We start from the raw sequence: 12,834 nt of genomic DNA on the forward strand, positions 1-12,834 counted from the left end.
GCCCTTAGCTACAGCCCAGCTACTGACTCCTTAGTGCCACATCCTGCTCTTCAATGATAGTAACAATAGCTACTATGGACTGGCTTCTTACTCTGTGGCCAGCATCACTCTAAATATTTTATATCCTGGGGCAGAACCAGTGATGTTCAACAAACATTCCTTTTTTTGTTTCCTCCTCATTATGGGGCTCCTTGCAGTTAGTTAGAGACATACAAAGTGGCATGTAGCAGGTAGAAGCCTATGCCAGTCCTCCTGCTTCTACTGCCTCTCATCCCTTGCTGCAGAAAAGCAAAGTCCTCCTTTCCAGATGGCTGATCTACAGGATTCAAGCAGTCTGGATGATGAGCAGCTACATGGAGGTCAGTTGCCCCGGAGGCCTACCCCAACCCGTAAGTGAGTTTGTGTATGTGAGAAGTCAACTTCTGTTGCATGAAGCCACAAAGCTTTTAGGTTGCTTCTCAGTGTCCTCTGACATCTCCTGACTGGTAACATATGTCTGACTCACTTAATTTTCCTGATAGTCTTATGACTGTCAGATGAGGAAAAGGAGGCTCAAAGAAGTTGAAGGTCACCAAACTAGGGCATGGTAAGGCCAGACACAAATTCAGGCAGGTTCACTCTGGAGACTGTGTTCTTTCTTATTCATCACACTCTCACTGATATTTACAGTCACAAAGGATGTGCATACTGAAATGCTCTATTAAAGTTATTAACAGTCCATTTTGAATCATACTTTTTATATTCCAATGTGTCAAGTTACTGTTTACATGTAATTCCATTGAGCCATCGTGCTCTGCCTTGTTCCATCTTCTGTCAAGAGTTTCTAACATGGCATCCTTGGAAAATGATCAGGGCAAAAATAGCATAAAAGGGCTGGTTTCAAAATTAGAATTCTAACTTTAATATGCTGCAGCCAACACTAACAAAACATGTTGGTCAGCTGAAATAGAGAATGAGAACAGGAGCAAACAAAATCATTTTTTTATGAAAATATCCCATAGAATAAAACAGGCAGGTAAAAGCAAACCAGTAAAGAATTGGCTTCATTAGTAGAAAGTTACTAACAGCAAATAATGATCTCTAGAGGAAATAAATTTGTTTTTTAATGAGAGAAGGATTTATCTTATGATGATTAAATGGTAAGCAATAGAAAAATGTATCTGGAGAGAGAAAGAGGGCAAAGGTTTGAGAGAGAGAGAGATTAGCTGCTTTTTGCCCAACAGTCCATAATGAGGACGATTAGAGGAGACATAATTGATTACTAATATCTCTCAGCCTGGACATAAGAGGAATTATGGAAAATTAATCTTTCAGGTTATAATAAAATAGATGATGATAAATGTCATATATAACCATCAACATGGAACAAAACAGATGAGAAAGAGAAAGTCAAATAATGATTTCTTCCTTTTTTGTACTAAAGACTTGGTGAAGACACTACACACAGCTCTCAGAAATGCATCATAAGAAAAATGATATGAATATCTGCTAACATTTACAGGCTGCTTTCTATCAACTAAGCATTGTTTGAGGCATTTTACTGGAATTAGCTCACTTAATCCTCGTAATTCACATAGTTCTACTATCCCATTTTTAAGAGAAGGAAATTAAGACACAGAAACTTTGGAAATGTGCCTAAAATCACAAATGTAGAAAGTAATAGTGGCAGGATTTAACATCAGGGTTTAGCTCCACAGGCTGTACTCTCTCTCCCAAATCACTATTTCACAAATAGGTGATCATGAGGCTTCTTGTCATGGAAAAGTACAAGCCTTGAAATCAAAAGAGTTGAGTTTCATTCCTATCTACCTCTACCACTTACTACCACTTACCAAGGTTGAGGCTAGAATGCTATATTTTTAAGACATCCATGATCACCATCCCCTGCTCAGCATTGTTGTTATGATCAAGTAAGCAAGAGAAAGATGTGGAAAATCCTTTGTAAACTGCTAAGTGCTTTATACATATGAGAAACTATATTGAGGGCATAACACAGCACCTAGATGAATGTTTAAGGAATATAATTTCCTGGGAGTTTAGGTTTCCATTACAAAGTGCCAGAGTGGCTATCTTACACAACAGAAATTTATTTTCTCACAGTTCTGGAGGCTAGAAGTCTGAGACAAGGATACCAATGTGATTAGGTTTTGGCAAGAGTGATCCTCCTGGCTTGCCGATGGCTATCTTCTCCATTGGGTCCTAACATGACAGAAAGACAGATGGAGAGTAAACCCTCTGCTGCCTCTTCCTATAAAGGCACTAATCCCATCACCAGGGCCCCACCCTGGTGACTTCTTCTAAACCTAATTATCTGCCAAAGCCTCATCTCTAAATACCATCACACCAGGGTGTTAGGATTTCAACATATGAATTGGGAGGAGGGGGTAAGATACAATCTAGTTCAGTAGCACTGGGTGAAAAAACAAAGCATGTGTGTGTGTGTGTGTGTGTGTGTGTGTGTGTGTGTGTTTATATTCCATAGAGAATCTAGGAGACAAGGTGAATACAGGGCAAAAGGGAAACCTGAAAATAGCACTAAATGTTTGGTGAATCCATGATGTCACAGAAAAAAAAGTATGATGTACATATGTGTTCAAAATGATTATAAAATACTTTGAAAAGGAGGGCAGAACTCTTCTTTACAGAAATGTTAAAAAAAAATAAGATAAACTACATTTTATGAGGCATTTCACTGCAGTGGGAAGAACAGGCTGCCCAAGCTCATCAGATAGATCTAAGCTTTGATCTTGACTTTGCTGTTCTGTGTCCTTGCTAGGGTTCCTTTCCAGCAACCTAGCACTATTCTTGGGTCTTAGAAATGTTCCAGAAGAATATATATTCTCCACTGCCAGAGATAGCTTTTGTGTTCTTAATGTTGATTTTTTTTTTAACATTCACATATCCAACTTCTGATTCAATGTCTCTATGTGGCAGGTTTGTAGGAATCTCTGAGCAAATCCAACAGTGACTTCTTGGTACCCAGTCACCCCCACTGACTCTCCACAAAGACTTTCAGCAATCTGATTTTTCTACTTGGTTAAGAAAAAGTTCTAAATCATATTTGGATCCTCTCTTCTCTGACACTCTATACTCTGTATCTTGGCAGCTTTGCCTTCAACAACCATCTAGAATCCAACCACTGCTCATCATTTTCACCACATCCATCCTTATCCAAGTTTTCAACACTCCCACATGGATTATTGCTAAACAGCTTTCTTATGGTTTCTCTCATTTACACTCATGCCTATAGTGTGGTTCCCTATGCCAGAAAAACATTTTAAATGCCTGTGTTAACACAAGCAGATCAATTTTATTATAGCTTATTCTATTAACACACTTACATAGGGGCTAATAAATTGGATAACTGACTTAAAATCTATTTGTGACTCTTCCTAAAAAAGACTAGTCCAATCATTTAGAAGTATCTGATATGCTCTGGAATTAAATTGGTGAAAAATCGGAAAGATAAAAAATAATGTGTGTATAGACACACACAAAAAAAACACATGTACATATATATAAAGAATAAGAGACTGTGCCACACAAGTTCCTAGGGATCTTGGCTAATTAAGTAGGTAAATTGGGATTCTCCTTGTAAAATATTTATTTACTAGAAGACTAGAAATCAAGTTCATTTAACCAATTCAATATTGTTGGTATGAAAGTCATGTGCAAAGTGTTTGTAGAGCCCTGTGTGGGTCAGAAATTTAGGGCACGATGTGCTGAGGGAGAAGAGAGAGACTGCATTCTGTGAATTGATGTTGAGAGTTCTCAGCCAAACACATAGAACTTTCATTACAGATCCAGGACCAGCAGGGACAGAGTCAGAACCCTAAAGGCAGTTCCCAATTGACAAACAGGTGATGCTTCAGCAGTTCATTTGAAAATTGATTGTGTGGAACTCACACCATTTTCTCCCGTAAAAACAGTGTTATAAACGGTGGTAGGGTGTGTCTCATGGCCAACACATAAAAGCTTATTTTGCCCATAATGGAGCTGAAACTCAGCACAATTGCTGCAGAAAAATAACTCTCCTGCAAATAGTAATGAAAAAAAGCAAAAACAAAAACCCCTATAAACTTGAATTAAAAAGTAGTGGCTTATTTCTCTTGAGTGCTACTGCTTATAGAGGCACAGTTTTAATTAAAAGAGGATGGGGGAGTACATGGAGATGTTGATGGAGAGTCTAAAGGAGACTGCTGAGAACTCAGGAGGGTGGCTCTGGTTATTGTTTTATTTCACTTTGAAACATAAGGTGTTGGTTCTCCTTGATACAGCATTACTTTTGTGCTTATAAACCTTGATGTGCACTAAAATTTTAAATTCTAAAAATGAAGAATGAGAAAAAAGGAAATAGGAGGTAAGAATATGCTCATGAGTAACCTGAAGGAAGCTAAAAGTAAGAAAGATGGTTGGAAGGATGGATGTGTCTATGTGTGAGAAAATAGTCATCATGGAAAATCTGCTGAGAATAAAATGGCATATTGTGTTTATATTCTGTAGTTGGAGAATAGGGAAGAATGGTGGAGAAGTGATCTTGGATCATATTATTCCAAAACAAGTTAACTTTAGACAGTCTTGTAGCTATCTAGAACAAGACAGAAAAGGGAAAATATGAAGCAAGAAAAAAGGGAAAACGTATTTGATCAAACATTATTTACGTAGGAATATGTTTATTGAGAGCTTGGTGTTTATCATATTCTGAGTCTTTTTCTTTTTAAACACCTTTGTGATTAAATAATAATCTTACTTGCTAATAAATCATTTGAATTTAAACAGAAAAAAGTAATTTGAGATTTTAATTATCTTTATACTTTATACTTTAACTCTACTGGTATAAGTTATCTAGCTATGTCCAAATAAGCCCTTTGTATGATCCCCAGACTAACCCAACAGAATATGAAACTATTAGGATTGTTCAGTTATTTTAGATGTGCTGAGTAAAGCACTAAAAAAGAAACAAAAAACAACAACAAAAAACTTCCATTTTGTTTTTGGCTGAATAATCTCATGTTTAAAAATTAATGCCTTCAAATTTCACTATTAATACAGTTTTGCCAGTGCTCAACATAGCTAAGAATACTATCAGCTATTTATTTCAAGGGAACAGGCAGGGACATGCCACAAGATAGATCATCAATAACTGTGCAGACTCTATAGCCAACCTGTCATGGTTTTGAGAAGGTTTCTTCCACTTAACCCTTAACTTTTATATGCCTCAACTTTCCTATCTCTAAAAAGAGGTTGATGTGAGTCTTACATGTGTTAACCCACATAAGAAATTTGTATTACTGCCTGGCATATAGTGAGTACTCAATAAATATTACCTATTATAATTCCTACTAGGCAAACATTTTGATTAATAGTTTCCATATCTGCCAGAAATTAGATTATATTCTTGGGAATATTGGAATACATTTAACATTAAACTACATTAAGCAAGTATTGATTTTTTTTCTTGTATGTTTTAGAAGGCATCTAGAGTTTTCTGGCATTTTAGATTCATTTTCACAGACCAACAAATATCAATTCTTACTACGTTTTTGAAGAATGTCTACTGTGGTATTATAAAACTTGTGAAAGGTTAAGGTTCAAGTGTTTTGATTTAATTTGAGGAAGTGTTGCCAATAGATGTCCTGCATACTACTTAAGATAGCGTTCTCTGGGGAGGGGAAGAGTTACAAGATGGCAGAGTAGTAAGGGGTCCCTGAATTTGCCTTGTCCCTTGAACACATCAAATTATTCTGAACAACCAGGAAATCAATCTGAGGGTTAAGAAAAAATCTAAACAATTGAAGGAAGAGAACATGGCAGATGTGAGGTTCAGAGTCATGAACCTGAAAAGCTATAGTGCAGTGAGTGGGAAAGAGCCATTTTAGTGGAACAAAGTCAGGGTGAGAGGAGAAAGCAAGAGATAGAGTGGAGCATAGGATTCACACAATACAACATGATGAGGGGATCCCCTGGGTCACAGAAGGATTGCTCCCGCTCCTGGAGTGCCTTTGGAAGAGGGTAATCTGCATCTCCAAAGACAAGGGCCCAACAGGACTGGGTGGGTGTTCAGCAGCAGGGGACAGAGGTACCTGCAGAGGGCAGACAACCTGATCTCAGCTTTTCACCGTGCATCACAATAGACTCCAGCCACTGTGCACTAAGCAATTGCTTTTTTGGGACAGAATGGTGCTGGGTGCCACAGGCCCTTCCTCCAGAGGAGGGAAGTGGGCCCATGCCTTGTTGGTCCCTTTAAGATTTGTAATTTTGAATCCTAGCCCTGTGCCAGAGATAAAACACAGGAGAACTGTGGTGCCTGGCATACTGACAGCAGGGCATAGATAGGTTGAAGGCAGAGACTAGATGAAAGCCTGGTACATAGGAAAGGAGACTGTTTGCTTTTTTCTGTGAGGGCCTCCTAAACAGTGATGGCCAAGATTTGCCCTCCCCGTGAGAGGGGGGTGATACCATCCTCCATTCCACTCCCACCCCTTCCCCACCAGCATGGTTAGACTTTGGAGAGAAACACAGCACCTCCAGTGGAGGCTGGAGTCACTTACACAAAGCCCTACTCTCCTGCACCCAGCAAGGGCATCTTTGCAAAGACAGGTCTGACTCTGAGCCAGCCCAATGGGCCTCTCCGTCAGAAGACCAATGCAGATCCCCCTTCATATGACAGGCCTGCTGATTATAGAGTGCTCCAAAGTGTCAGCTTTAGTTCTAGTGGAAATAGAACCAGGCTTTCCTTTTCCTTTGTTTTTATTTTTTATATTTTATTTTCTTTCTTTCTTTTTTCCTTGGTATCAAGCTCGTAGATTTTTGTTTATTTGTTAGTTTATTTGTTTATATTTCCTTTTCTAAATTTTTGGATCAGGCTCCTTTTCCCCACTTCTTTTCTTTTTTCCTTCTTTCTTATTCTTTGGAATCAGGTTCATTTTTCGTTTGTTTTATTCCTTTTCCATTTTTCTTGGATCAGCTCCCCTCAAACTCCCCCCCCCCTTTTTAAATTAGGATTATCTTAACAAATCAAAGCACACCTAATTAAAGGTCCAAGCACTCCACACTGCAAGTAAGCAAGGAGGAATTTGTTGAGGACTGACCTATGGGAAAGAGCAACCCAAAAACAAGTGGAGTGCACACGGTATACACCAGAAATACTTCCTAAAGCATCAGGTCTGGGATAGTATATGACCATTTCTTCCTAATACAGTATTATTCTCAGGCAGCAAACATAACAAGCTTTCATAACACACAAAAAGAAACCTAGACATAATGAGAAGATGCGGGAATTCCCCCAAAAGAAAGATCAAGAAGAAATCACATCCAAGGATTTGCTCAAAACTTATATAAGCAATATATCTGAACAAAAATTTATAATAGTCATAAGACTACTAGCTGGCGTGGAAAGAAGCATAGAAGATAGCAGAGAAACTCTAGCTGCAGAGATTAAAGACCTAAAAACTAGTCAGGCCAAAATAAAAAAGTACTACAACTGAGATGCAAAACCGAATGGATGTAATCACAAGATAAAAGAAGCAGAGGATTGGATTAGGTGATACAGAAAGTAAAATTATGGAAAATAATGAAACTGAGAGGAAGAAGGAAATAAAACTATTAGGTCATACATACAGACTTAAGGAAATCAGCAGTTCCACAAAGAACAATAATATCTGTCATAGGAATCCCAGAAGAAGAACAGCAGGAAAACGGGGCAGAAGGTTTATTTGAACAAATTATAATTGAGAACTTCCCTATTCTGGGGAAGGAAACAGGAATTCAAGACCAAGAGGCACAGGATTCCCCTCAGAATCAACAAAAACAGGTCAGCCTCAAGACCTATCATAGTGAAAGTCACAAAATACAAAGATGAAGAGAATTCTGAAAGCAGCCAGGGACAAAAGATCCTTAACCTACTAGGGTAGACACATAAGGATAGCAGCAGAACTGTCCACAGAAACTTAGCAGGTCAGAATACAGTGGCATTATATATTCAATGTGCTGAATGGAAAAAATATGCAGCCAAGAATATTTTATCTAGCAAGGCTGTCATTCAGAATAGAAGGAGAGATAAATAATTTCCAAGACAACCAAAAACTAAAGGAGTTTGTGAACACTAAACCAGCTCTGCAAGAAATACTAAAGAGGACAGTTTGAGCAGGAAAGAGAGACCAAAAGCAACAAAGATTAGAAAGGAACAGAGACAATCTACAGGAATAGCGTCTTTACAGGTAAGATCATGTTCTCTAGAAAGACTTCTTGGACTACTAACCATGAGAGATTTGGGGTTTCTTCTATATGCTCTCACAGCACTCCTTCCCTAGCATCCCTCCCATTGCCTCTTTGCTCATCTGCCTCTCCAGTCTGTACAGACAAATGTAAATTGGATATTCACCCTTGTGAATTCACCCTTGTGATACACTGATATCACAAGTTCAACCTATAAATCTAAAATATATAGCACCCCCTCAAATTTCCCATTCCTCCATATTCCCTAATAAATATATTCTCTGAATGGCAAAATTTGTTTCCACAGCTAACACATTAGTTATCACTACCCTCAAACTTCAAACCACATATACAGCAATTCATCCAGTCTGGCATTTCTCCCTTTATGTCTCTTTGATATTTTTTTGATCACTACTTTCAAACCAACCATCTCTACTTTACTAATAATAATTGTTACTATGATTGGCATCATCTTCCATGGGTTACTAAGGTCTTGCCCTCCCCTACCTGATTCATTTTCCTCATGGTAGCCACAAATTTTGCTAAAACATAAATCTAATATGACTTAAGTACCACAATGGTTTCCACTACCACAAACTAAAATTCAAGCTTATTAACTCAGGATGCAAGGTTCTGTGTAACCTCTTCCCTCCTTTTAACTCCAGTCTCAACTTACACTGGTGTTTTCACTTGTGAGCAGAGATTGCGGTGAACATTATATGGATTTCTTGCAGGTACTTAGATCACTTCCTGGTAAGAGAGAGCATCCATTAAATGTCAGCTATTAGGTTTTACACCCCCAGAAGATCTACACCTCTGCCATGCTGAATCCAGATAGACCATAGTTACTCCCACCTCTGTAATCTAACATGTGTTAATGTGCAATGCTCTTCCGTCTTCAATTTAGGGTTTGTTACAATTATTGTACTTATTTCCTAATAGAAATATTCTTGTTTTCTTGGCATTCTTGATTGCTAGTATATAAACTCAGGTGGATAACGTCTGTGCTTGCCTCCTTAATTACTGTTTACCTAACATGAAACACACCAGCACACATAAAATAGGTGCCCAGTAACTGTATTCATTAGTTTACCCATGGCATATAACTGTGGAAGTTATATAATGAATTCTTTAAATATCCATTAAATGAAAATAATGGACACAACATGGTTAGTGGCAAAACTAATATTAGCCTCCTGGACTTATGGTTTCTCACTCATCATTCATTCATTCGTTCATTCTTTCATTCAAAAGCACATTATATGCCAGATATTTTCTATGTTTTCACAATCTATTTAGGAAAACAAACACATTAAGAAATAATTGCAGCACAGTTTAGTATATAGTAAGGTAAGTATAAGTTACTTTGAGGACACACAGAATCAAAGACTCATGTCTATCTGATGGAGTCAAGAAAGGCATAATAGAGAAACTAACACTTGAACCAGGTCCTAAAGGACAACTATCAACCAGTTTAGCAGGGAAAGCATAAGAGCATATAGAATGAGAGGAAGAGAAAAATGCACATAGTCTGGAGATATTTCATATCATAAGGTAGATGGTATCGGGGGAGGAAAAGCTGTGAAAGATTAAAAAAAATCCAACATAGGCAAATTCATTGATGGTTTCTCTTTAGAGGATAGTATCATTTCCTTCCAATTTGTGGGTGGCACATAAAATTGCTACTTCTTGGAGCTATTGCACACTATCTCTCTTTAGATAACTTGCTTTATAACTAACCCTTAATTAATGCTTCACCTGACAGGTGAGAATAAAATAATCTGGGATCACTGGTCCTTATTATCCTCTGGGGCAAGGTGAATGTGTTGAGTGACCCACACCACCTCTTTCTTAACCTACCCAGGACACTGAGTGACTGTGTCCTGATTCTGATCTTGAAGTGATAGGTATGAGCCCAGAGATTGGGAGTAGAGTTTCTCTGCTCAGTAACTGAATGATGGGGAAGTGGAGTCAGTAGGGGGTGAGAAATACAAAAAAAAAAAAAAAAAAAAAAGGCCATTTTCATCAGAAATCCAAGTCATTTTCTTCAACAAAGATTTTTCCGGGGGCAGAGAGGGGGGATAGCTTATATTTGGTACCTGAATTTTATGTCTGCTTCTCAGTTGGTTCTCAGTTGTTTCAAAACCCACAGGGAAAAGCTTGACTGGTTCTGAAAATATCCTCAACAGTTTTATTAGCCATATAAAGCAAGTTTGGACATTTACCTTTCACAGGTGGGCTACAATTGTAGGGGACTTCTATATAAGATACCATTTTAGAATTTACAATAAAAAAATTCAACAGGCAACAGTTATTGACACATCTAACTCTTTCCAGGGAAAACCACATAAACTTTAAAAGAACTACACAGAATTGCCTGAACTTCATAAGGATCACTGGAGGGCAAATGGAGCTATAAAGAAAGGTAAAATTATGCTTTGAATTTACCTACAGTAAAAATGTTTCAAAGTGCACTTGGGAAGTTGGGTATACGGCATTATGAGCACAATTTTGCTAGGAGGAACAGGATTGGACCAGTTAATTTCTCTGATGGGACTCTGAAATCTTTTTACTATAGTCTACACAAGGATTCATTGTAAAGGGACTTGAAAGATATAAAGAAAACCTGGTTGTGATTTTGTCCCATGGAAAAACAGAAAATGAAAATCTACCATTGGACATCTTTTTTTGAGGGCTGAAGACATTGCATGGTCTACTAGCAGTATTAGTATTATTAATGGAGTATGCACTGGAAGAGACATTTTTCTTGTGAAAGAGATTTATAAAAATCTTATAGTCAGCTAGAAAAAGGATGTAGGTGTGTATTTTAAAGATCATAACTGAAAAAGAAACTATACTATACTCCTCTAAAGTAAAAGGATTACACTGTATAATCTTCTATGAATTCAATATACGTAGTTCAATCCAGAGGGACTCCTGTGGGGATTTAATTAACGATATTTTGTGGCTCCAATTAGAATGAGATTCTTAACCTTTCTAATATGCTGACCTACCTTTATAGGAAAGAAAAATTATACCACAGGCATACTAAGTAATTAAATGTACATTAATGCTACTAAGAAATGTGAGCAACTTTTTCTTATTGGGAAATACTCCAAAAGGTCAGTAGGTCTGATGAACTTTCCAACCATAAACATAGTAAACAATTTCTTGACATGACAAACATATCCAGAATGCCTTATTCTAGTAATATCAACATCCAAATATCATTCTCAAGGTGTGAGCCATTAATATGCCTTTAGTGAGACAGGAAATAGGCATTTATCATAAATTCCAATAAAGGAGTTCCAGTTATAGTCTGCACTTATCTCAAACCTGATGGAAAACTCTAAGAAGGGACAAAGCATTTTGTTTATAAAACTGAAACTGGTACAAAGTAACTAGTCTATCTATATACTTTGTCTGGGTTTAAGAACAACTGTTTTACCAAGTGAAATAAGCCAGACACAAAAGGACAAGTATTATGTGACTCCACCTATATGAGCCACCTAGAATACTCAAATGCATAGAGACTGAAAGCAGAACTTTAGTTACTAGGAGTTGGGGTGGGAGGGGGAATGGGGAATTGCCTGATTGTTACAGAGTTTCAGTTTGGGAAGGTAAGTTCTGGAGATGGGTAATAAGGATGGTTGCACAACAATGTGAATATACTTAATGCCACTCTACTATGCACTTAAAATGGTTAAATAACTTTTATGTTATATGTACTCTACCACAATATTTAAAGAAACTGTTTTATCAGATCTTTAATTTAAAGATGGAATACTTCCTCAAATCATTTGAAGATTATTTTCTAAAGGTTCTATCCCACCCAGCCACTAAAACCAGAATATAGTGACTTCAACAGTCTGTCTTGTTTAATCTCCATTCCAGACTCATTGTCATATTTGTTTCCCAAGGGTTTTTTTTTTTTTTTTGTAGATTTGTATTTTATTTCCTTATAGAAAACTTCTTGAGAGTCTACTATGTGCTAGGCATTGCTTTAGCTTCTGTATGCAGTAGTGAGCCAATCTGTGAAAGAAAACACACACACACAAAAAAAAAACCCTGTTCTTATGAAGCTTACAGTTTCTATATTTAGCAACATGTTAATATTTATACAAATAGTCTGAGTATCAATGTTATAAAACAAAATCTCAGGTAACAAAGGAATCAGCAGGATGCATGCTACTAGGTAACTGTTTTGATTGCTCTTTCTATGAATTTACTAAACTGACCAAATTATTGGTGCTACAAGGTCAGTTTCTTTTAAGAAAGATAGTGAAATTAGCTTATGTTTGTCAAATATTTTCAGACTAGGTGTCTCTTAAACCATGATGTACTAATCATAATGAACCACGTGTCAGTATAGTTGTTTCTTAAAATTATTTATTCTGGAAAGCCTAAAACAGTACATCATCCAACGTAAGTCTTAGCAAACCTAAATAGTTGGCATTGGCCAAAAACACTAAAGCTATGTAAATCTTTGAAAATTAAAACTTACTGTCTTCTTTTTTAAGTGAATTTAAGAAAGGGACATATCAAAATAAATAATTAAGTGGATATTTAAAAATCAAAGAGATGTAGAAAGTAATCCATGTGAGTGTGCCCTGGGAA

At 37.1% G+C, this 12,834-nt stretch overlaps 1 long non-coding RNA gene across 9 annotated transcripts in view; it reads right to left on the reverse strand.

The window, feature by feature from the left end:
• The window catches only part of LOC111098070, a 293,135-nt gene that overhangs the window by 81,406 nt on the left and 198,895 nt on the right, over nt 1-12,834 (reverse strand). Inside the window, exon 7 of one of the 9 annotated variants that reach the window (XR_005366854.1) lies at nt 8,894-8,967. The exons of the other annotated variants lie outside the window; for them this stretch is intronic. This is a non-coding gene — a long non-coding RNA (uncharacterized LOC111098070). The remainder of the gene's footprint in view (nt 1-8,893; nt 8,968-12,834) is intronic. 9 annotated transcript variants of the gene reach the window in all.

The sequence above is a fragment of the Canis lupus genome, chromosome 11 (genome assembly GCF_011100685.1).
Source record: "Canis lupus familiaris isolate Mischka breed German Shepherd chromosome 11, alternate assembly UU_Cfam_GSD_1.0, whole genome shotgun sequence".
Taxonomy (NCBI): domain Eukaryota; kingdom Metazoa; phylum Chordata; class Mammalia; order Carnivora; family Canidae; genus Canis; species Canis lupus.